General features: G+C 39.9%; 1 protein-coding gene across 1 annotated transcript in view; it reads left to right on the forward strand.

The window, feature by feature from the left end:
* The window catches only part of ERC2 (ELKS/RAB6-interacting/CAST family member 2), a 1,119,475-nt gene that overhangs the window by 431,851 nt on the left and 666,323 nt on the right, over positions 1–21,301 (forward strand).

Here is a 21,301-nt window from a genome sequence, read left to right on the forward strand (position 1 = left end):
CTTCTAAGCATGAAAAATCTTGGCTTTTGAAGGACGGGAAATAAACTGAATGTGTGCCGGGCTGTGTAATTCAAGTAGACCATTGCTTCCCTTTTTTGTGAATGACGCTTAGAAGGAAATTCAATTCAACAACAAACATTCAGAGAAGTCCAACACCATCTTTCTCCTCTTAAACCATCCCTCTTCCAAACTTGCCTGGTTTTTCTTGAGAGCACCACCATCTTTCTCATATTTTGCCAGGCACTCAAGTTCACAACCAAACAAATTTCCTCCATTTTTGTCTTTCCTTCACTTCCCAATTCCTATCAGCTGCTGAGTCTTGTCTGATTCTTCTCGTTAGCTTCTCTTAAGGGTCACTTTTTTTTGTTGCTGGGTAATGGGGTTAAGTGACTTGCCCAAGGTCACACAGCTAGGTCATTATTAAAGTGTCTGAGGTTGGATTTGAACTCAGGTCCTCCTGACTCCAGGGCTAGTGCTCTATCTGCTGTACCACCCAGTTGCCCTTAAGGGTCACTTTCTTTTTTTTTTACTTTATTTATTTAGGTTTTTGCAAGGTAAATTGGGTTAAGTGGCTTGCCCAAGGCCACACAGCTAGGTCATTATTAAGTGTCTGAGACCGGATTGACTCCAGGGCCAGTGCTTTATCCACTACAACACCTAGCCGCCCCGAGGGTCACTTTAAAAAAAAAAGATTTTATTTGTTCAGTTAGCAAGCATGTTTTTTGGTCTTTCATCTCTCTTGGACCCATCAAATATAGAAAATCCAAGCCTTTGTAAGAAATATTCAGTATGTATTGACATGGCCACTACCTAATTCTTGTCTTCATTGCCTTTTCTTTCCTCCAAGAAGATTTTTTTTGCTTTTTTTTGGGGGGGGGGGCATTTGACCCAAATTGGCAATCTTTTTTGATCCTGAAATTATTTTGTATTTTCTTCTTTGTCTAGATGAGGCACTTTTCTACAAGAGAATGAGTTTCTGGAGGTCAGGGGTTGAGTCTTTGTATCCTCAGAGATTTGTATAGTGATTGTTTGGTGCCATATAGCTCAGTGGGACAGTGGATAGAGCACTGGACCTGGAGTCCAGAGGAGCAGAGTTCGAATTTGACTTTAGACTCTGACCAGCCATATGACACCAGACCAGTAATTTCATCTCTGTCTGCCTCAGTTTCTTCTTTAGTTAAAGTGGGCACAATAATAGCATCTGCTTCCCAGGGCTGATGTGAGAATCAATTGAAATCATATTTGTAAAGCACTTTGCAAATCTTAAATAAAACATGTTATGAATGCCATTATTATTATTATTATTAATAATAATAATAAATAATTTCTAAACATGTTTTCAGATGATATCTTCTGCTGCAGGGGGTAGCTGGGTGATGCCAGAGTGCTTAATAGAGTACCAGGCCTGGAGTCAGGAAGACCCAAGTTTAAATTTCACCTCAGATGCTTACTAGCTGTGAGACCCTGGGCAAATCATTTAACCTTGTTTGCCCCAGTTTCCTCATTTGTCAAATGAGCTGGAGAAGGAAATGCAAACTGCTCCAGGATCTTTGCCAAGAAACCCCAAATGGAGTCTTGGAGAGTTGAATGGGACTGAAGTGACTGAACAACAACACAACTCCCTCATGCCTTCTTATCCTGTGGGGTTCTTGTTCCAGTTAATCCTCAGATGGATCTCTGATCTCACAGATTGGGATCTCCCTTCCAGAATGGCAGGGCCAGAATTCATCCAAGCCTCTTAACTCCAGAGCATCTAGGGCTCCATTCAAGAAATAATTTCTTTGGAAACCTAGAATGAGTTAATGACTCCATGCAGGATCTTGTATGCACTGTATTTTTTTTTTTTTTTTTGCTTTTAATGGTATTTTTTTTCCAGTTACATGTAAGGATAGTTTCCAACATTCATTTTTATAAGATTTTGAATTCCAAATATTCTCTCTCCCTTCCACCTCTTACTCCTTCCTAAGACAACAAGCATTCTGATAAGGTTGTACATTTATAGTCATGTTAAACATATCTCCACATTAGTCATGCTGTGAAAGAATAATCTGAACAAAAGGGAAAAAAACATGAGAAGGAAAAAACAAAAACAACAAAGTAAAAATATTATGCTTTAGTCTGCATTCAAACTCCATAGTTCTTTCTCAGGATGTGGATGGCATTTTCCATCATGAATGAGAAGATCTAAGTCTTTCAGAGTTGATCATTGCTATTGCTGTTGTGTACAATGATCTTCTGATTCTGCTTACTTCATTTAACATCAGCTCATATAAGTCTTTCCAGGAAAAATAAATTTCCATTTTCTGAAATCTGCCTGCTCATCATTTCTTATGGAATAATAGTATTCCATTGCATTCATATACCTTAATGTGTTCAGCCATTTGTTCATAGATGGGCATTCCATCAATTTCCAATTCTTTGCCACCACAAAAGAAACTGCTATAAATAATTTTTGATACATATGGATTCTTTTCCTTTTTTTATGTTGTCTTTGGAATACAGACCTAGATGAAAGCATATTTTGATGTAATAACTTTAAAATCTTCATTTGAAAAACTACTTGTTCATATCCTTTGATCATTTATCAATTGAGAAATGACTTATATTCTTATAAATTTGCAGTTCTCTATGTATCTGAGAAATTAGGTTTTTATTTTAATTTTTTATTTACTTAAGGCAATGGGGATTAAGTAACTTGCCCAAGGTCAGAAAGCTAGGCAATTATTAAGTGTCTGAAGGTGAATTTGAACTCAGTTCCTCCTGACTCCAGAGCTGGTGCTCTTTTCCACTGCACCACCTAGCTGCCCCAAGAAATAAGGTTTTTTTTTTTTATCAGAAACAATGATTATAAAAATTATTTCCCATCTTTCTACTTTCCTTCTAATCTTGGCTGCATTGATTTTGTTTGTGCAAATTTTTTTAATTTAATGTAATCAAAATTATCCATACATTTAATGCTTGCTAATGGTTTTAGATAGATACTGCTTATCATATTAAGGGGAAGCTATAATGTTTTTTTTAATAGGAATGGGTGTTGTATTTTTGTCAAAAACTTTTTCAGCATCTATTGAGATAATCATATGATTTCTGTTAGGTTTGTTATTAATATGCTCATTTATGTTAATAGTTTTCTAAAATTGAACCAGTCCTGCATTCCTGATATAAATTCTACCTGATCATAGTTTATTATCCTTATGATAAATTACCATAATCTCTTTGCCAATATTTTTTTAAAAAGGGAAATAGTTTTCTTTCCCAGTTTTTGCTCTTCCTATTTAAGATATATCAACATTGTATTTGTGTCATAAAAAGAATTTGGTAAGACTCCTTCTTTGTCTATTTCCCCAAATTATATAGTATTGAAATTAATTGTTCTTTAAATGTTTGATAGAGTTCTCTTGTAAGTCCATCTGGTCCTGCAGACTTTTTTTTAGTTTTTTTTTTACAAGGCAGTGACTTGCCCAAGGTCACACAGCTAGGTAGTTATTATGTGTCCGAGACTGGATTTGAACGTAGGTCCTCCTGATTCTAGAGCTGGTGCTGTCCACTGAGCTACCTAACTGCCCTAGACTTTTTTTCTTAAGGAGCTAATTGATGGTTTTGTTCAATTTCTTTTTTTAAAAATGTGGTGATTTAAATATTTTGTTTCCTCTTTTGTTAATCTGGAAAATTTATATTTTTGTAAATATCTACCCATTTCACCTAGATTGTCAAATTTATTGGCATACAACTGGGTTAAATAGTTTTTAAATTGCTTTAATTAACTTTATTGATGGTGACTCACTCTTCTCATTTTTGATAATGTAATTTGATTATCTTCTTTTTAAATTTTCTTCTTTTCAAATTTACTGTAGTTATCTTTTTATATAAAACCAGCTCTATTGATTATTTTGATAGTTTTCATACTTTTGATTTTTATTAATCTCTTCTTTGGTTTTTCAGAATTTCTAATTTCATATTTATTTGGGTTTTTTATTTTGTTCTTTTTTTAGATTTTTTAGCTCCATGTTCAGTTCATTGAGCTCCATTTTCTCTGCTTTATTAATGTAAAAATTTAGAAATATAAAATTTTCCCTAAGAACTGTTTTGGTTAAATTCCATAAATTGTGGTATGCTGGCTCATTCTCTTTGATGAAATTCTTGAATGCTTCTTTGATTTTTGTTTGACCAACTCATTCTTGAGGATTAGATTATTAGTTTCCAATTAATTTTTAGTTTATCTTTCCATGATCCTTTATTATTACATGTAATTTTGATTGCATCATGATCTGAAAAATGCACTTAGTATTTTTTGCCTTTTTGTATTTGACTGTGAGATTTTTGTGTCCTAAAATTGGTCAGTTTTTCTGTCATCTACCACTGAGAAAAAGATATATTACTTCTTATCCTTATCCAATTTTCTCTATAGATCAATCATATCTAACTTTTCTATAATTTTATTCACTTCTTTAAACTTTTATTTTGTGATTAGATTTGTCTAATTCTGAGAGGGGGAAGTTGGGGTTCCCCAGCTGTTTTGCTACCTATTTCTCCCTGTAATTCACTTAACTTCTCCTCTAGGAATTTGGATGTTAAACTACTTGGTGCATATATGTTTCGCATTGATTTTGCTTCGTTGTCTATGGTACCTTTTAGCAAAATGTAATTTCCTTACTTATCTCTTTTAATTAGATCTATTTTTGCTTTTGCGTTTGTGATCAGAATCGCTCCCCCCTGCTTTTTTTTATTTTAACTTCAGCTGAAGCATAATATATTCCTCTCTAGCTTTTAGCCTTTACTTTTGGTATATCTCTGCTTCAAATGTGTTTCTTGTAAATAACATGTTATAGGATTCTGTATTTTAATTGATTTCACTATCTGCTTCTGTTTTATGAAAGAATTCATCCTATTCAAATTCACAGTTATGATTTATAATTGTATGTTTCTCTCCATCATATTTTCCCTGTTAACATTTTTTCTCTTCTTTTACCCTATTCCTCTTCACTAATGTTTTGCTTCTGTTCACCATTCTCTTAGTCTGCCCTCCCTTCTATCAGCTCCCCCCCTTCCCTTTTCTATCCCTTTTCCCCCTCGTACTACCCTATAGGGTAAGATAAATTTCTACACCCAATTGAGTGTGTATATTATTCCTTCTTTGAGCCAAATCCAATGAGAATAAGGTTTGAATAATGTTTACCCCTCCCTTATTTCCCACTACTGTAGGAGATCTTTTATACCTCTTCATGTGATGTGATTTATTCTGTTCTGCCTCCTCTTTTTCTTCTTTCAGTATAATCCTTTTTTTAACCCCTTAATTTTTTTATATCATCACATCAAAGTCAATTTATACCCACAGCCTCAATCAATGTATATTCATTCTATCTTCCCTAATAGAGATATAGTTTTCAAGAGTTACAAATGTCATCTTCTTGTCTAGAGATGTAAATAGTTTGTAAATAGATATGATTTTCCCCTTCCTTTTTACCTTTTTATGCTTCTCTTGAGTCTTGTATTTGATGATCAAGTTTTCTGTTCAGCTCTGGTCTTTTCATCCAAAAAGTTTATAAGTTTCAGATAGTTGATTCTGTGTTTTAACTCAAGCTCCTTTGCCTTCCAAAATATCTTATTACAAGCCCTTTGATTTTTGAAAGTAGAGCCTGCTAAGTCCTATATTAGCCCAACTGTGTCTCCTTTCTGATTATTTCCAATATTTTCTCCTTGACTTGATAATATTGGAATTTGATTACAAAATTCCTTGGAGTTTTCATTTTGGAATCTCTTTCAGGAAATGATTAGTGGATTCTTTCAAAGACTATTTTACCCTCCAGCTCTAGGATATCAGGGTAGTTTTACTTGATAGCTTCTTGAAATATGGTATTTAGGGTTCTTTTTTTTTTAATCATAGCTCCCAGGTCCAATAATTCATCAATTATCTTAACTGGATCTATTTTCCTATTCTTTTGTTTTTCATTGAGGTAAATTTATATTTTCTTCTATTTTTTCATTTTTTAAAAATTTTGTTTGTCTGATTCTTGCTGCCTTCTAGAGTTGTTAGCCTCCACTTGCCCAATTCTAATTTTTATTTCCTTAAATTAGGTTCTGAATTTCCTTTCCCATTTTGCCCATTCTACTTTTAAAGAAGTTGTTTTCTTCAGTGTATTTCTCCCCCAATTTGGTCAAGTCTATTTTTAATGGAGTTGTTTTCTTCAGTTAATTTTTATGCTTCCTTTTCTAAGCTGTTGATTTTTTTTCATAATTCTCCTATATTCTTTTTCCAATTTTTCTTCCACCTCACTTACTTGATTAAAAAATTTTTTGAGCTCTTCCAAGAGGACTTTTTAGACTTGAGACCAATTCATATTCCCCTTTGAGGCTTCATATGAGGGCATTTTGACATTATTTTCTTCTGAGTTTTTGTTTTGATCTTCCCTTTTGCAATAATAGCTTTGTATCTATTGTTGGGACTCTTTTTTGTATTTTGCTCATTTTTAAATGTTGAGCTCTGCTCTTAGGGTACTGCCCCAAGCTTCTCTTGCTGGGGGTAGGGACTGAAATATAGGGAGACTGCATTTACATTTTCCCCTTGAGTAGCCACTCTAGAGACCCGACTTAAGTAGGGTGTGGAATATTTTTGGCATGACCCCAAGGTGCTGTTGAGTGACCATTACTTTCCTTTGGAAGGGTTTCTAAGTAAAGACAAGACTGTAGGCTTTAGAGATTAACTGAAGACAGCTGGTCCATGGAATGAATGGAACAACTTGGCTGGAGTCAGGGACAGTGGAACTAGTCTTACCTTAGACTCCACCTTCCTCAGGCTCAGTTTCCTCATCTGTAAAATAAATAAAATGATAATAGCACCTACCTCCCTAAATTGCTTAGAAGATTCCATAATTCTATTTCTAAAAGCTTCTGAAACCTTCAAGTGCTTTATATGTTTTAGTTATGAGTCTTACCAGAGCCACAAGAAAGACTGTCGGGCACTGGTTGCCTTGTGCCTCGACACTTTCTTTACCCACAACCTGCTCAGCCTCTTGGAATCCCACAGAGGCTAGAGCTTCCCTGAGCGCATTTGGTTTATCAATCATCAGGAGGCATTAGTTGCTAGACACATTTTTTCCCTCCAACTCAGACATACTTCCTTTCTGATTACTGCTTTAGTTGTTTTTCTTTCTTTCTTCCTTTCTTTTTTCTAGCATTCTAGCTAGAAGGGCTGCTGTCAACACATTTTTTCCTCTTACAAAATTAGCAGTTGTTTAAGGTTAGGCCATGATTTTCATATGCATCTGGAGCCATGTTTCCTATGATTTCTTTAGTCCCGTCTTTTGCCAACGTCTTCCATTGAAATTGGGTAGATGCCCAGCCAACGAGATTTGTAGGCACAATGAGTTCACTATACAAAGCAACCAGGCAGAAAGTCAGTCTGGATGTTGTCCTGAAATTCTCCTGCCCACATCTCCAACTGTTTTGTGATCTTTCTTGTAAAAATGGCAATCTTTGTCATTGTGGATGGTCAGAGTTCTTGATCCAGGCGGGAGACAGCTGACTTTAGTCTAGTCAGAGTGCCAGACTTGGAGAAGAAGAAGAGACCATATTGGTCAAAGCTATGACATGATTTGTTTGAGATTCAAATTCAGATCTCCCTGTCTCCTTCATTACTACTCCCAAGCTTTTCAAGCAGAAGCTGCCCATCTTGCCTGCCTCTTGTTGATTTTGTAAAAGGTGTACTGATTCTCTAACTTTCAGAAACATTGGAATTATATTTGAAAGTCTGTAAGATGATTTCACTAGGGTCCTGAAGTCAAAATGTTTTATGAAATTTCAAAGGCAAATAGGAATGAAGATGATTGGGAAATGTCTCTTCACCTATTCAGCTGAAAAAAGAAGCCATGCTTGAGTAACCATAAATTTGGAAAGACCAAACTGAGATAAGGTTGGATGCAGATGGGTACATCTTTAATCATCCAGGCCAGTCCTCTTGGAGGGGCCCCAGTCTGTTACCTCACAAGGCCCTCCAGCATCTCCTATGCAACCTAGTCCTACATCTCTGGTCTGACTCCCTTTCCTTGTTCTTTGTCATGAACCCATGGTGACTCTTCCCTGCTTCTTCAGAGCCTCTCATGTTTCAGGACTCACAGTCAGGTCATAATGCGGCTTTAAAGTGAAGGTTCTTTGTTGCCAGAAGGCCTTGGGCCCATTTAATGTTAGCGATTAAATTGGTTATAGTAGAGTTGATACACAAGGGGTTCAAATCATAACCATGACCATGCTCTCTGCATGACCTGAGTATAGGGGGACTTAACTCTTTTGGCATCAATGCCCTCATCTTTCCAATGTGTGGCCTGGATGGCCTCCAAAGTTCCTTTCAGCTCTAGATTTAGGTTCCTCTTACCAGGCCAAGCTCAGGGCTGAATAGCTCCTCCTTCAGGAGATCCCCTCATTGCCGGTGTCTTCCTTCCTGTCTATATCTTATATGTATGTGGTTATTGGTATGGTTTCCCCCCCCCGCCCCTGAGGTCATGGATTATGTTTTTGCCTTTAAATCTCTTAACACTTCCCATTTTGCCTGCCACTTAAGAATAAATAATTCATAATATTATTCATAAATAACAAATGCTTGGTGATCAACTTTTAGGATAACATATAAACCACTCTGACATTTAAATCTCTTTTCAATTTTGTCCCATTATATCTTTTAAGACTAATTTCAGTCTCTTCACCAACATGGAGTCTATGCTTTAATAAGCTGACCATCTCTCAGACCATCTCCAAACCCTTGAGTGCTCCCTTTCCTTGCCTCTATATCACAAACCAGAACCCCTAGTTTCCTTCAAGGCCCAGCTCAAGTACCATGTTTTATATAAAGTTCTTTCTGGTCACCTCAGATGTTTAGTGCCCTTGACCTTCCCACAAAATGATTAGGTGTTTGCTAATCAGGGGATGTATGGTTCCCCCCAGGAGAATGTGTGGTCTGGAGGGGAATCTTTTTCAATTTTCTCTCTATTTTATCAGTGCCCAGTACATAGTAAGTAATTGAGAAATATGCACCAAACTAATTGGAGCGCACTGGGGCTCTTCTAAAGAGGATATTCCTTGTAAAAGTTTTCTGTCGGGTTACAGTGAGTGTCTGTATGGATGGTCTCTTGTTCATTTGCTCCCATTTTGTGCTCCATCTCTATTGTGACTTCTTGTCTTCAAATGACTCTGGTGTGGGTTCTTGGGTGGGGATTCTGTGGGGATATTGAGTGGACTTCAGCTGATTCTAAATGTGGCTCCATGGATGTATGACCTATAAAACAAATTCCATCCTGGAAAATTGGTGTTGGCTATAGACTTCTTATATTGGTGATTTTGGTATTAGCTATAGACTTGGCTATAGAAATTGAAGTTGGCTATAGACTTCTTACATTGGTGATTTTGGTCAGTCCCCTCTGAAGTTTCTTCTCTTAAGTGGGTTTAAAACCAACAGCAATCCTATTCTCCCATATTATACCATAAGAATTGCAAATCACTTTTATGTCCATCTCATTTCAGCCTGACAATGACCCTATAAGGATGAAATATGGCAATTTTTCTTTTGTTTTACAGATGGGTAAACTGAGGCTCAAAGGGGGGGTCTGACTTCACTTTTCCCATCCAGTGATATTACCCATTATTTTCCCTTTGCAATCTGGCTTCTTCTTTTGTCACTCAACTGAAACCTCATACTCCAGAATTACCAATGGTCTCTTAACTGCCAATACTGAAGGTAATTTTTTTCCAGTCTTTATCCTTATTAACTGTGACACTGCTGACTATCCTCTTTTCCTGGATACTTCATCTTTTCTGAGTAAGGAAATAGTGCTATGAGAATCTCTGGATTCTTTTTGGCCTGATCTTTCATAGTCTTCCTTGCTCATTCACTATCTATATTATGTCTCCCTACTGTGAGGGTCCCTCATGGCTCTAACATAGGTACTCTTTCTTCTCTTCTCCTGCCTCCCCTCCCCTCTTTTCATCTTTCTTTTCTTCTCTTTCACTTCTTCCTCATCTTATCTTTTCATTTAGCCCTTTTCTTCCTTCTCCTTTTTCTTCCTTCTATCTTTTCCTGGACAGTCCTGGGTAGGTGAGACACCACACACATACATATTTTCCTTTTCAGCTTCACTGCAGTGCCTTGCTCTTCAGACTACCAAGGATAAGCAGTAGTTCAAGCTCTCCTGGCCCAAGGTGGTCACATAGGGCAGTGTCTGCCCCCTGTCTATATTAGGGAGACAGCATGCTGAACTCCTTGGCATGTTAGACATGGACTTAAAAAGTCCTGTGTTTGAATCCTGACTCAGATAATTTCAACTGTATGACTCTGGTCCAGGCACTTAATTTTTCTCAGACTCAGTTTCCTCATCTGCACAATGGAGTTAATAATAATGGTGATGTGATAGCTTCCCCCAGGTTATGATGATGATCAAGTGAGATAATCTCTGTGATATGCTTTGTAAACTTTAAAGTGCCATATAAATATTAGCTATTTTTACTGAGGCAGTTAGGTGGCATAATGGATAGAGTACCAGACGTGGAGTTAGGAAGACTTCATCATTTTGAGTTCAAGTCTTGCCGTATACACTTAGTAGCTATGTGACCATGGGCAAATTACTTAACCCTGTTAGTGGAGACGATTATAGCCCCTACTTCTCAGTGTTGTTGTGAAAATTAAATGATATAGTAATTGTAAAGTGCATAGCACAGTGCCTGGCTTAATGCTATTGGGTTATCATTCATCATTATCATAAGAATAATTATCATTAAGAATGGCAAAGGATAAAGAGGTAGGATTAGTAATTTCATTGTCCTAAGGAACTCACGGTTGAAGAATTCATTCAACACTTTCTTTGCCACTTAGAGTCCATTGCTGGTAGCATGACAATGCCATGGACCCACAGCCATCATAGGTATCAGAGGCAGGTCCTGGATCTAGGTCTTCCTTCCATGATGGATAACAGTGCACTAAGCCCTACCATTTCTAGAAGGGGCAAGCAATATTTAAAATAGGTGGCATAAAGTTGGAGTAATAAATGCATCAAAGGAAGTTCAAGGTCAAATGTGTCTTATGGAGGTGGATGCTAATTTCTGTGTGTGTGTGTGTGTGTGTGTATACATGTGTTTTTTGAAGGATGAGTGGGAAGGCTATTTACCTTTTTTTGAAAGCTGGTGTGAGATCTGAAGATGAACTTCCCTCGTGTTAGGAAGGACTGAGATTGATGCCTCAGCAAATTGGTTTTAAGTATTTTGAATTTACAACTCTCATTATGTTGCAAAGTAACCCTGACTTTGGAATGACTGGCTTCCTCTTGTAGTAATTCACCAGCATTATGACAGCTATAGTTTTATAGTGAGCATAAAACCCAGTGAGGTAAGTTCAATGAGGTAAGGTTAGTGTTGGGAGTTTTATTAACAAAAACTCTAAGTATTAACACATGAGTTACAATTCCCACGTGCTTTCAGAAATTTGCTGGAACTGAACTAAACATTAAATTCTGAACTTTGGACTAGTCACTTAAAACCACCTAATTTTAGTGCTGGAAGTAGCCAAAAAATGTGAGTATGAAAACAGGCTTTCGAAAAGTTGGCTGCCTCCCTCACCCCACATATGATCTGAATTCTTCAGGATGGAAGATGTAAAGCAGGCCTCACCCGCCTCGGCTCCTCTCAATGAGGTGGCATCATTCTGAGAACAGCAGCAGAGACAGCAGATCACCTTTATAACCTGCAATTCTTGGCAGGTTATAGATTTATAGATCGATGGAGGTGTTGTGTGGCCATCAAGAGTCTTGATGAGAAAACATCTTCCCAACAGTTCATGGTGGTGGGTTAGTGTAGAGATAGATCTGGCTTTCAGTGAGTCTGTGATCTAACCTGTTTTGGGATTAGACCTTGCAAATTGCAATCCATCCAGCCATGCCTTCTTGTCCCACATGACTTATGGGAAATGATTTTTTTTCTGGACCAGTGATTTCATCGGTACAAGGAATTCTCATGGAAGAAATTCCATCTACCAATGCAGATCGATACTTTCTTTATTCTTTTTTTTTTGTTTTGCAAGGCAAAGGGGTTAAGTGACTTGCCCAAGGTCACACAGCTAGGTAATTATTAAGTATCTGAGGTCACATTTGAACTCAGGTCCTCCTGACTCCAGGGCTGATGCTCTATCTACAGTGCCACCTAGCAGCCCCCATACTTTCTTCATTATTTATGCTTATTGTGAGTTGCTTAGGATCACACCACCAATACGTATCAGAGTCAGTTGGTCTTTTGGCTGCCAACACTGCCTTTCTATCTATTATACCACACTCCCTCTTAGGGAGTCATTATTCAACTAAATTCCTGTATCTTATATTGTGGGCAGATCTTGAATCTAAGAAAATGGCATGCTATCTATTATGAGGTGTTCCATAATAAAGAAATGGAACCACTGTTTGAATGGAATGCAGGGCAAGAAGTCAGGGTAACCTGGGGATCATCTGATACTTATTAGCTCTGTGACCATGGACAAGTCATTGAAACTCTCTGAGTGTAGGTGACTCCTTAGGGTTTATCTGCTAAGCCATAGATGGATTCCAGAAGTGGAATGAGCTGCATTGGGAGATTATAGCTTCCTTGATAGAGTTGTTGGGACTTCAGAGATCGTCTCATTTGAATCATTAACAGTGGAATGAACTGAGACCCAGGGGACTCCGGGAAAGGGACTTGCTCAGAGTCCTTCAGCTAGTACATGATAGTGGTGGATGGCTGGTTATTATCCAGTGGAGTTTTCAAATCTCTTGTTATGGAGTAGATTCTTTCAGAAATAGGTAGAAGTGGATGACTCCTGAGTTTCTTGAGTTCAAATCTGATTTCAGACATTTACTAGCTATGTGACCCTGAGCAAACCACTTAACCCTGTTTGCTTCAGTTTCCTCCATCTGTAAATGAGCTAGAAAAGGAAATGGCCAACCACTCCAGTATCTTCACCAAGAAAACACCAAATGGGGTCATGAAGAGTCAGATATGACAGAAATGATTGAAAAACAAAAGATGATCTCTGAAATCTCTTTCATATTTGAGATCCTGTGAGTTTGTGATTCTGGTTGCAATCTATGTGAGTGGAGGAAATGTTGACAATGGAAGTTCTATCATGGGTAAATTTTTGAGAATATAATAAAGACTTTTTTTTCGAAACCATTGAGAAAATTATTTTGAGTTTCTTCCCTCACTCCCTCCACCTCCATTCCCTACCCACTGAACAAATCTTATAGTACCAAGAAAAGACTCATCTGTAAAGGGAGATAATGGTTTGCTCGGTTCCCATTCCTCAACCCCTCCTGATGTCCAACAATGCAAACTTCTAGACTTTAGAGAACTCTCTAGAATTAGGACTAGAGTTGACACAAAACAGAACAATCCAGCCATCCTTTCAAAAATGAGAATATTTTTTGCCAGCTCTATCTTGTTTGCCTCCTCCAGAGCTAGGTGCTAGGGATAAGAGGGTAAAGGGATGACTCTTTCTGGTCCTTAAGAAGCAGATAACCCAGGAGCCTGGTAGAGGGCAAGAAGCGAATGCTGTGCCTCTTAAGCCTTGGAATGTTTCAGCCTATCTTTGGCTCCTTAGGTGTGCAATCTTCATCTTGCTGGACCCAATTCTTTTCCTTTATGAAATGAGAAAGTTAGCCCAGATGGTCTCTAAGGTCCTCTCCAGCTCCAAATGAGAACGTTATGAAAGCACATCCATATGTTGGTGACGATTGGATGGGGAGGCTGAGGCTAATCTCCAGGGGGGCTGGGGAAGGCTTGCTTCCTGTGGGAGGTGGTGTTTTGGCTGAACGGAGTAAATGATGCTTTATGGTTCTCATATTATCTAATTCTTCTTTGCCAAACTGGAGACAGACAGTGAGGTGGGTCTTTGCAGAGAGAGTTAATTGAAAATGCCGAATGAGTGATAGTCAGATGGGCTTCTCCAAAGAGAGTTAATTGAAAATGGCGAACTTTACAGAGACGAAGAAGGAAGACGGCAGGATCCCTGGAAGAAGAGTGGGGGGATGCCCTTTGGAGCTTCTGGATTCAGTTTCATGGGGGAAAGCTGATGCGACTGTTTTTCAACTTGAAACCCTCATCAGTGGCAGATTTTATGTGAAATGGCTCTTAAATGAGTTTTGAGAATGTTGAGTGCTTTTCCATCAAGGGGGCCGGCCCAGCACTGGCTAGGACTCACAAACCCAGGCAGACCTCCCGTGGCTCATGCTGGCTGGTGTCCTGGCGGCCACTGGTGCATCCCGTGCCTTCTGTCTAGAAGGGCCTGACTACTGAGTTCAGCCTAGGAGAGAAGAGGAAGAAGACCAAACTCCTGGAGGATCACTCCACATTGTGGGCCTGCTGTTAACTCACTCTGATACATACTGCACCAAAAGTTGCATTTACCAAAATCACATTGTCGTTCTGTGCCTCAGTTTACCCATCTGAATTATGTCTAAGGTTCTTTCAAACTTTCTTAGTCCATGATCCTTTTTTCCCCCCTTTTTAGTGGTTGTCCATTAGATTGTAGGCTCCTTGAGGGCAGGGTTGATCTTTTGTTTCTTTTGGTATCTCTAGTGCTTAGCTTAGCTTGGAACAGAGTAGGTAGTTAATAAGAAGTGATTGATTGTCCAGACTTGTCATTTTTTTTTCCTAAGGAATTTCCAAGTTGGAGATTTCCTTCCCCAAATGCAGATAGGAGGACTATATGTAGCCTCTTAGTAAGCTGGATCCTGGCCATGACTTGTCTGCAGTCATCTAATGAAAGTGTGTTAGGGAAAGAAATTCCCAGGCAGGTCCTTCTACCTTCTAGGCCACTCCATTCCCTCTTGTCCACTACAACACATAGCTTTTCAGGATTATATCACAAGAAAGTTAAATGGAGGCAGTTCAAACAATAGTGTCAATGATAAATTATGTCGACTACTTTTGTCTGGCACTTTGCATTTAAAAAAACAAATTTTATGTCTGTTATTTAATTTGATTCTCAAAAAAACCCCATTGAAATTGGTAAGATCATTGGATTATAGATAGAGAACTGAAGAGGAACCCAGAAGCCCTCTTGTCTAATCCCCTCATTTCACAAAGACACTGAGGCTCATAGTGTCAAGTGACTTGCCCAAGACTCTCTAGATAGTAAGTGCAGTCAGGATATGATCCCAGGACTCATGAATCCCCATTCTTCACTTTTTCTGCTATTCCAACCTGCCTCCTGATAGTACAGCTATTCTTATCCCCATTTTAGAAAAGAGGAGACCAAACTTCAGAGTTGCCAAGTGGTTTGCTTAAACTCATCTAGCATGTGCTTGGAGATGAGACTCAAACACAAGTCTTTGACTTCAGATCCACGCTCTTCCCATTGGGTTACACTCTTCCTTTTTCCATTAGGCCCTCTGGGCCTATGACTTCCAGTATACAAACAATGTAGAGGCCCCAGCCTTGATCATGGGTCACTCACCAGGAATATTGATATTAGTCCTCTTCTCTAGCAATGGCTAAAGACAATATTGCTCAGGGTCTGAGATAGGCCAAGGCTACTTTCTAACATTATTCAGGTATCCCAATACTGAGAGAGACAGACTTGGGGTCCCCTACTCAGCCCCTTGCTTCCCTGTCCCAACAGCAAAACTCCCTGAAGCTTCAGCTCTGCTAGGGCCACTGAGGTGGTGCAAATTCAAATCAGGGCTAAGGATCCTGACCTTTCTTCCTAATGTCAGTTAGCCATTTGATGCCCCTGCAAATGATTCTGTCATTACCTTTAGCCAAGTTCTTTTTCTCCCTTTGAACATTCTGCAAATACTTATATCAAGGCAGAAATGCTCTTTTCCTTCTAATTTCAAAGTAAAAAATATTTTTTTTGACTCCATTCTAGTTTCTGAAGAAACAGAAATGTGGCACTGAGTAAAGGAGGTCAAACTGGGAAGATTTTAACAATTTTTTCCCCCATTTTCTTCCCCAGGACTTCATGACTTGAATATTAAAATTATTGGGGCAATTGCTACAAAAGCAGCAAGATTTTGCCTGTTAAAAAAACAAATGGGTCATGACATAAATAATCAGAGTATGAGAGGTCATGATGTTGTATAGGATCCTGAGGTCATGCACTTAGACCAGGGAAGACCCTTGAGGTTAAGTCCAATGCTCTCATTCTACAGAGGAAGGAAATGAGGTAGGCTGAGGGAGATGAAGTGACCTACTTAGGTTCTTTGTGACTCTAACACCAATACTACCCACTATGCCACACTTACTCTAAATGGAATTGTCCTCTGTCCTGAGACCAGACATCCATGCCTTTTTCAATCTTTCTGGAGAATCATCTTGTGTTTGAGTTGCTAAGAGGTCCATCCCAGGCCCAGAAGTTAATTTTCAAAGACCCCTTCCCCTTCCCCGCCAAGGCATCCAGCAAAAGGTCACACTATGTTAGCAAAGAACTTCAGAAAATACTGCTCATCATTGGACCTGGCCTGGAGTCCTGGGTGCTGACATGAAGATTAATGGTGTATCGCTCCAACTTTGGCAAGTTGGGCCAATTTCATGAACTTCTCCCTTTCTTTTCAAAGCATCACGCTAGCAACGTGTTCTCTGCAGCCAGGTAGAGTACTCTATGTTCAGGTCTTTTGTAAAAGACCTGCATGGGAAGAGAAAAACAAGATATGAGAATGGAAAACCCGGTTACGTGTCTTTGTGTGATAGGGAGACTTCTCCTTTTGTTATTCCAAGGAATGATGGTACTCTTGAGTTTGCCAAGTTTTATTAGTCAACGGGCTGCCAAAGTTTGAACAAGAGTCAAGGACGCTTAAAATTATGTGGTGTTGAGTGAAAAGTCAAAGAGAAAAGAGCTCAGAGACCAAAATACATATTTTTAAACTTTTATACATCTACCTGATGCTGAAATATATCCCAGACTTTCCCCCCCACTTTCTGATTATTTTTTAAAGTACTCCCTAGAAAATGAAGGTTTGTGACAGAGACGTTTATTAGCCCAGAGCTGATCTGAAGTCATTGGTGGTAGAACCTGTCCTGGTTGGATCAGGCCCCCCCGCCCAGAGCTTGCTCCCCCAACAGATCTGCTCATCCTCTGGTCCCCCAGCTTTTCAGCTCCCCCAAACCAGAAGGCCCATTTGTCTGCTTGCGGTTTCACACCATCTGGAAGTTCAAATTTGACTGCAGAAATGATGTCATCTTTGCTCACTGCAAACCAGCCTAGCATCAGTCAAAAACTGGATGCGGTTCAGGGCCCCAGTTGTGTCTTGATTTAAAAACTCCAGGTTTGGTTGGTGATTTTAGAGGGCTGAGCGAGGCTCCAAAGATAGAGAGGACATGATTGATGGGCCTCTGCTCAGATTCCTTTGAAGCCAAAAGCACGCTTTCCTGTATGTGGAAAACACGCTCTCCCAACATGAGAACTCACCTGGCATGTATTCCCCTGAGGGTGCCCCGGTCTGCGCGGGCCCATCAAGGCTGCCATTTTGAATTTGGGTGCAGCGGATGGGTTGTGGATCCCAGCCATCTCGCCTTCTCAGCCTTCAGGACACATCGGAAAATCACTGCCATGGCCTGTTTTGCTTCTCCCTTTCCCCGACTTTAGAAGAGGTGACCGTGGTGGAGGAAGCCCATCTGGCAGGGATGGGCTGAGTCCAGGAAGTTCCTCGAGAGTAGGAATTGTCTCATTCCTCATCTCTGTATCCATCAGGGGTCTACCTAGCACAGCACCTGGGGTGGTGATCAGCCAATGCTAGTGATTGATTGAGAGTTACATTTCATTCACGCTTCCTTCCTGGTGTCAGTCTGTAGCAGGATCCCACCCATCGTATCTATTGCCTCTCCTATGGTAGGTCATTTATGCTTTTCTCTCTGGAGATGCAATTCATTTAGCACTAGGACTACTAACTGGACTGTAGGCTTCAAATTAGACTTGATCTAGGCTACTGATTGACCTGGACAACTTGAAAGCATAGAAAAGACTTATGAAAACTCTAGGACCCGCAGTCACTATTAGGGAAACAACCCAGATCGTGCCTTCCATGGCACCAGGGCATTATTAAACTGTGTACTCATTGTCATGGCCACACTGAGGCAGGAGCTCATGAAGAAAGAGAGTAGCAGTTATTGAGGTCTTAACTGTATGCATTTATTAAGTATCTGCCCTATCCAGGCACAGTGCTTAACTCCATGATCATGGGAATGTGGACTTGAGAACTGGGAGAGGGATGTCTCCTTGAACTGGAGAGTAGGGATTTAAATGCATGCACCTCCAAGGGATGACATGAAGATCAAATGAATTAAAAGTTAATCAACAACTTGGCAAACTTGAAATAATTGGGTAGAGTTGTAAATTCATCAATGATGGCAATGATTGATTTGCATATAGATAGCTCTTTTGACTTTTTCTAGGCCACTGAGTGGTATGGCGCTGTAGAGAGGATTACAGTTTGAGTCAAGAAGAACTGAATGTGAATCTTGCCTCTATTTACCTCCTGACTGGGCAAGTGAACCATCATCAGCCTCAATTTCTTGTTCTATAAAATGGGGGCAATGACACTGACCTCAGGGTTATCATGAAGATCCTATAGGGTCGCATGTAAATTTATAGAAATGCTAACTAATGTGAGGTAGGTGCTCTTTTTTTATTTTTTTATTTTTCAGGTTTCTGCAAGGCAGTGGGGTTAAGTGGCTTTCCCAAGGCCACACAGCTAGGTAATTATTAAGTGTCTGAGGTCGGATTTGAACTCAGGTCCTCCTGACTTCAGGGCCGGTGCTTTATCCACTGCGCCACCTAGCCACCCCCAGGTGCTCTTATCATTCCTATTTTTCATTTGTAAAAACTTGTATGGTTGAGGTTGAGAAAGCCAAGTAACTTAACCAAGGTCACATAATTAGTAAATCTTTGAAGCTGGTTTTGAATCCAGGTCTTTCTGATATCCCATGTAGTATTCTTTTCATGATGCCATGCTTCTGGGAGATATGGGACCTTTACCCAGTGATGCAAATCCTATCTTGTCTTCTTTGATTCATATTCAGGCCCTTTCATGAATCCTCCATAGTAGATCACCTACCTGATGGGAGGCCTCCCTGGAGTCTGTGAGTGTTTTGGGAGTTGCCTCTCCCTCTCATCTCATGACTGACCTACTTCTTCCAATCAGTAAAGGTGTTATTCTCTTGTGAGTGTCCTTCTTAAGCACCTTTCCCCTTCTCAAATGTGGAAGGACCAGGCAGTCAGGTCCAAGGTCAGCTGCCTTTCCAAAGTCCAGTTTCCTTCTCATCATCTTCTTCTCAGGGCATAGCCGGCCCTCTGAGATTGGGTGGTTGGCCTTGGCCCTGAAAGTGTCAGAGCCAGCAAGAGATCCCCTAATCTAAGCATTTGGCCTTTCTGGCCTCTCTTGATCAGCACCGGCCACCCTGGCCCTCAGGATGGACCTGTGAACTTGGCCCACTCCACCAGGCCATCCCCGGATCTGCATCTCTCTCTGTGTCCCTAGATGTGGTTTCCCAGCCCAGGAGGGTGCTCCTGGAGGCCAGACTCCTTGCCTCTGATTGGTTATTTTAACTTTCCCCTGAGGCTCAAAGCAGTATCTGGGGCAGCTGCCAAGGCACAATGATGCTTTGTTCTGGCTCAGGATTTATGCTTGGTCAGATCTGTGTGTGTGTGGGCATGTGGAAGGACTTGTGTGGAATAATATCACCTGCCTGCGGGCTGTTGTGTGGATCAAATGACATGGCAGTTGTAAATCACTGTGGGTTACGGAGAGGCTAGTGTGCCCCACTCTTTACACATTGACATTGACTCAGATACTGTTTAATGGACATTCCAACTTCACAATCATAATGATATTATTGTACAATAAATATATGGATTTCATAATAGAACACTTTAAGTAAATAGTTAATAAATCATAGATGTGTTATTTTTGCAAATAATAGCAACAGCAGCAATAGTAGTATTGTGGTAGTAGTAATAATAGTAGTAGCAGCATTAGTAGTAGTAGTAGTAGTAGTAGCAGCAGTAGCAATAGCAGTAGTAGCATTGGTAGTAGTAGTGGTTGTAGTAGTAGTAGCGATAGCAGCATTAGTAGGAGCAGGAGGAGGAAGAAGAGTAGGAGTAATAGTAGTAATAGTAATAGCAATAGCAGTAACAGCATTAGTGGTAGTAGTAATAACATCAGTAGTAGTAGTAGTAGCAGTAGTAGTAGTGGTAGTGGTGGTGGTGGTGGTGGTGGTGGTGGTAGTAGTAATGGTAGTAGTAATAGCAACATCAATAGTAATAGAAATAGTAGTAGTGATAATAATGGTAGTAACAGTAATGGTAGCAGTAGCTGTAGTAGTAGTAGGTAGCAGAAATGAACTAAACATTTATACCTGCATAGTATTCTGTTCTGAGGGCAGCTGGGGCCCTTACAGTGGTCCTATGGATAGATCCCAGGCCACAGCTTACTTGCTTGTTGTTTAGATTTTGGTGAATGGGAGAGGACAAATAGCAATTGTGTTCTGTTCTAGCCGTAAACTCTGAGGGACTTCCCCATTTGGGAAGGCAAACTAGACCATCATTTGCTTCATTTCTCACCTTGCCTTTAATCACTGAATGGACATTGCCTCAGATAAACTGAGACCTGGGAAAGACTTAAAAAGGTCAAGGCCTCCCTCTGCATCTAGGACCCTCTCCAGTGGTCCCAACCTGGGTCTTGGCCCTGGACTCTGATGACTGTGGAGGAGAGAGTGGAGTTGATGACTTCGCCAGCTCTGTCTCACTTAAAATCCAGTTTACATGTAATTAAGACACCAACCCTCCTGATGTCAGCAGACAAACCGAAGCATCCACACCACCACCTACAGGAAGCTTTGGGCAACCTTGAAACAAAGGAACTAGCCTCACAATTGCCTTAGTCTGTATCTTTTGGGAGTCCTGGGGGCAGGAAGGTAAATAAAGAAGGCAAAAAGTGCTACAAAAACCCAACTTTTAGATGATGCCTCAGTCTGCATTGCTGTTCCATTCCCTAGGACTATAATCACCCCCTCTGTGATCTAATCACATCACCACTGAGTTTCACACTCATAAGTGTGCAAGGGATAGGGTAAGGGCAAATCATTTCATCTTAACTTGATTGATCTTGGAAAGAAGTTTAGTTTAGGTGCCTCTGAGCAAGGATGCACTGCTGATGGGCTTATTGAGCCAAGGACAAGCCGGCCATATTCTCTCAGCCAGGTGGGTCCCTAGGAAGAGCTTTAGATCTGTCCAGCTAATTCTGATTTCTAATCATGGCACTTAACTCCTGACTGCCTCAGGTTCCATCTGTAAAGTGGAGAA

This window comes from Macrotis lagotis, chromosome 8 (assembly GCF_037893015.1).
Source record: "Macrotis lagotis isolate mMagLag1 chromosome 8, bilby.v1.9.chrom.fasta, whole genome shotgun sequence".
Lineage (NCBI taxonomy): Eukaryota > Metazoa > Chordata > Mammalia > Peramelemorphia > Peramelidae > Macrotis > Macrotis lagotis.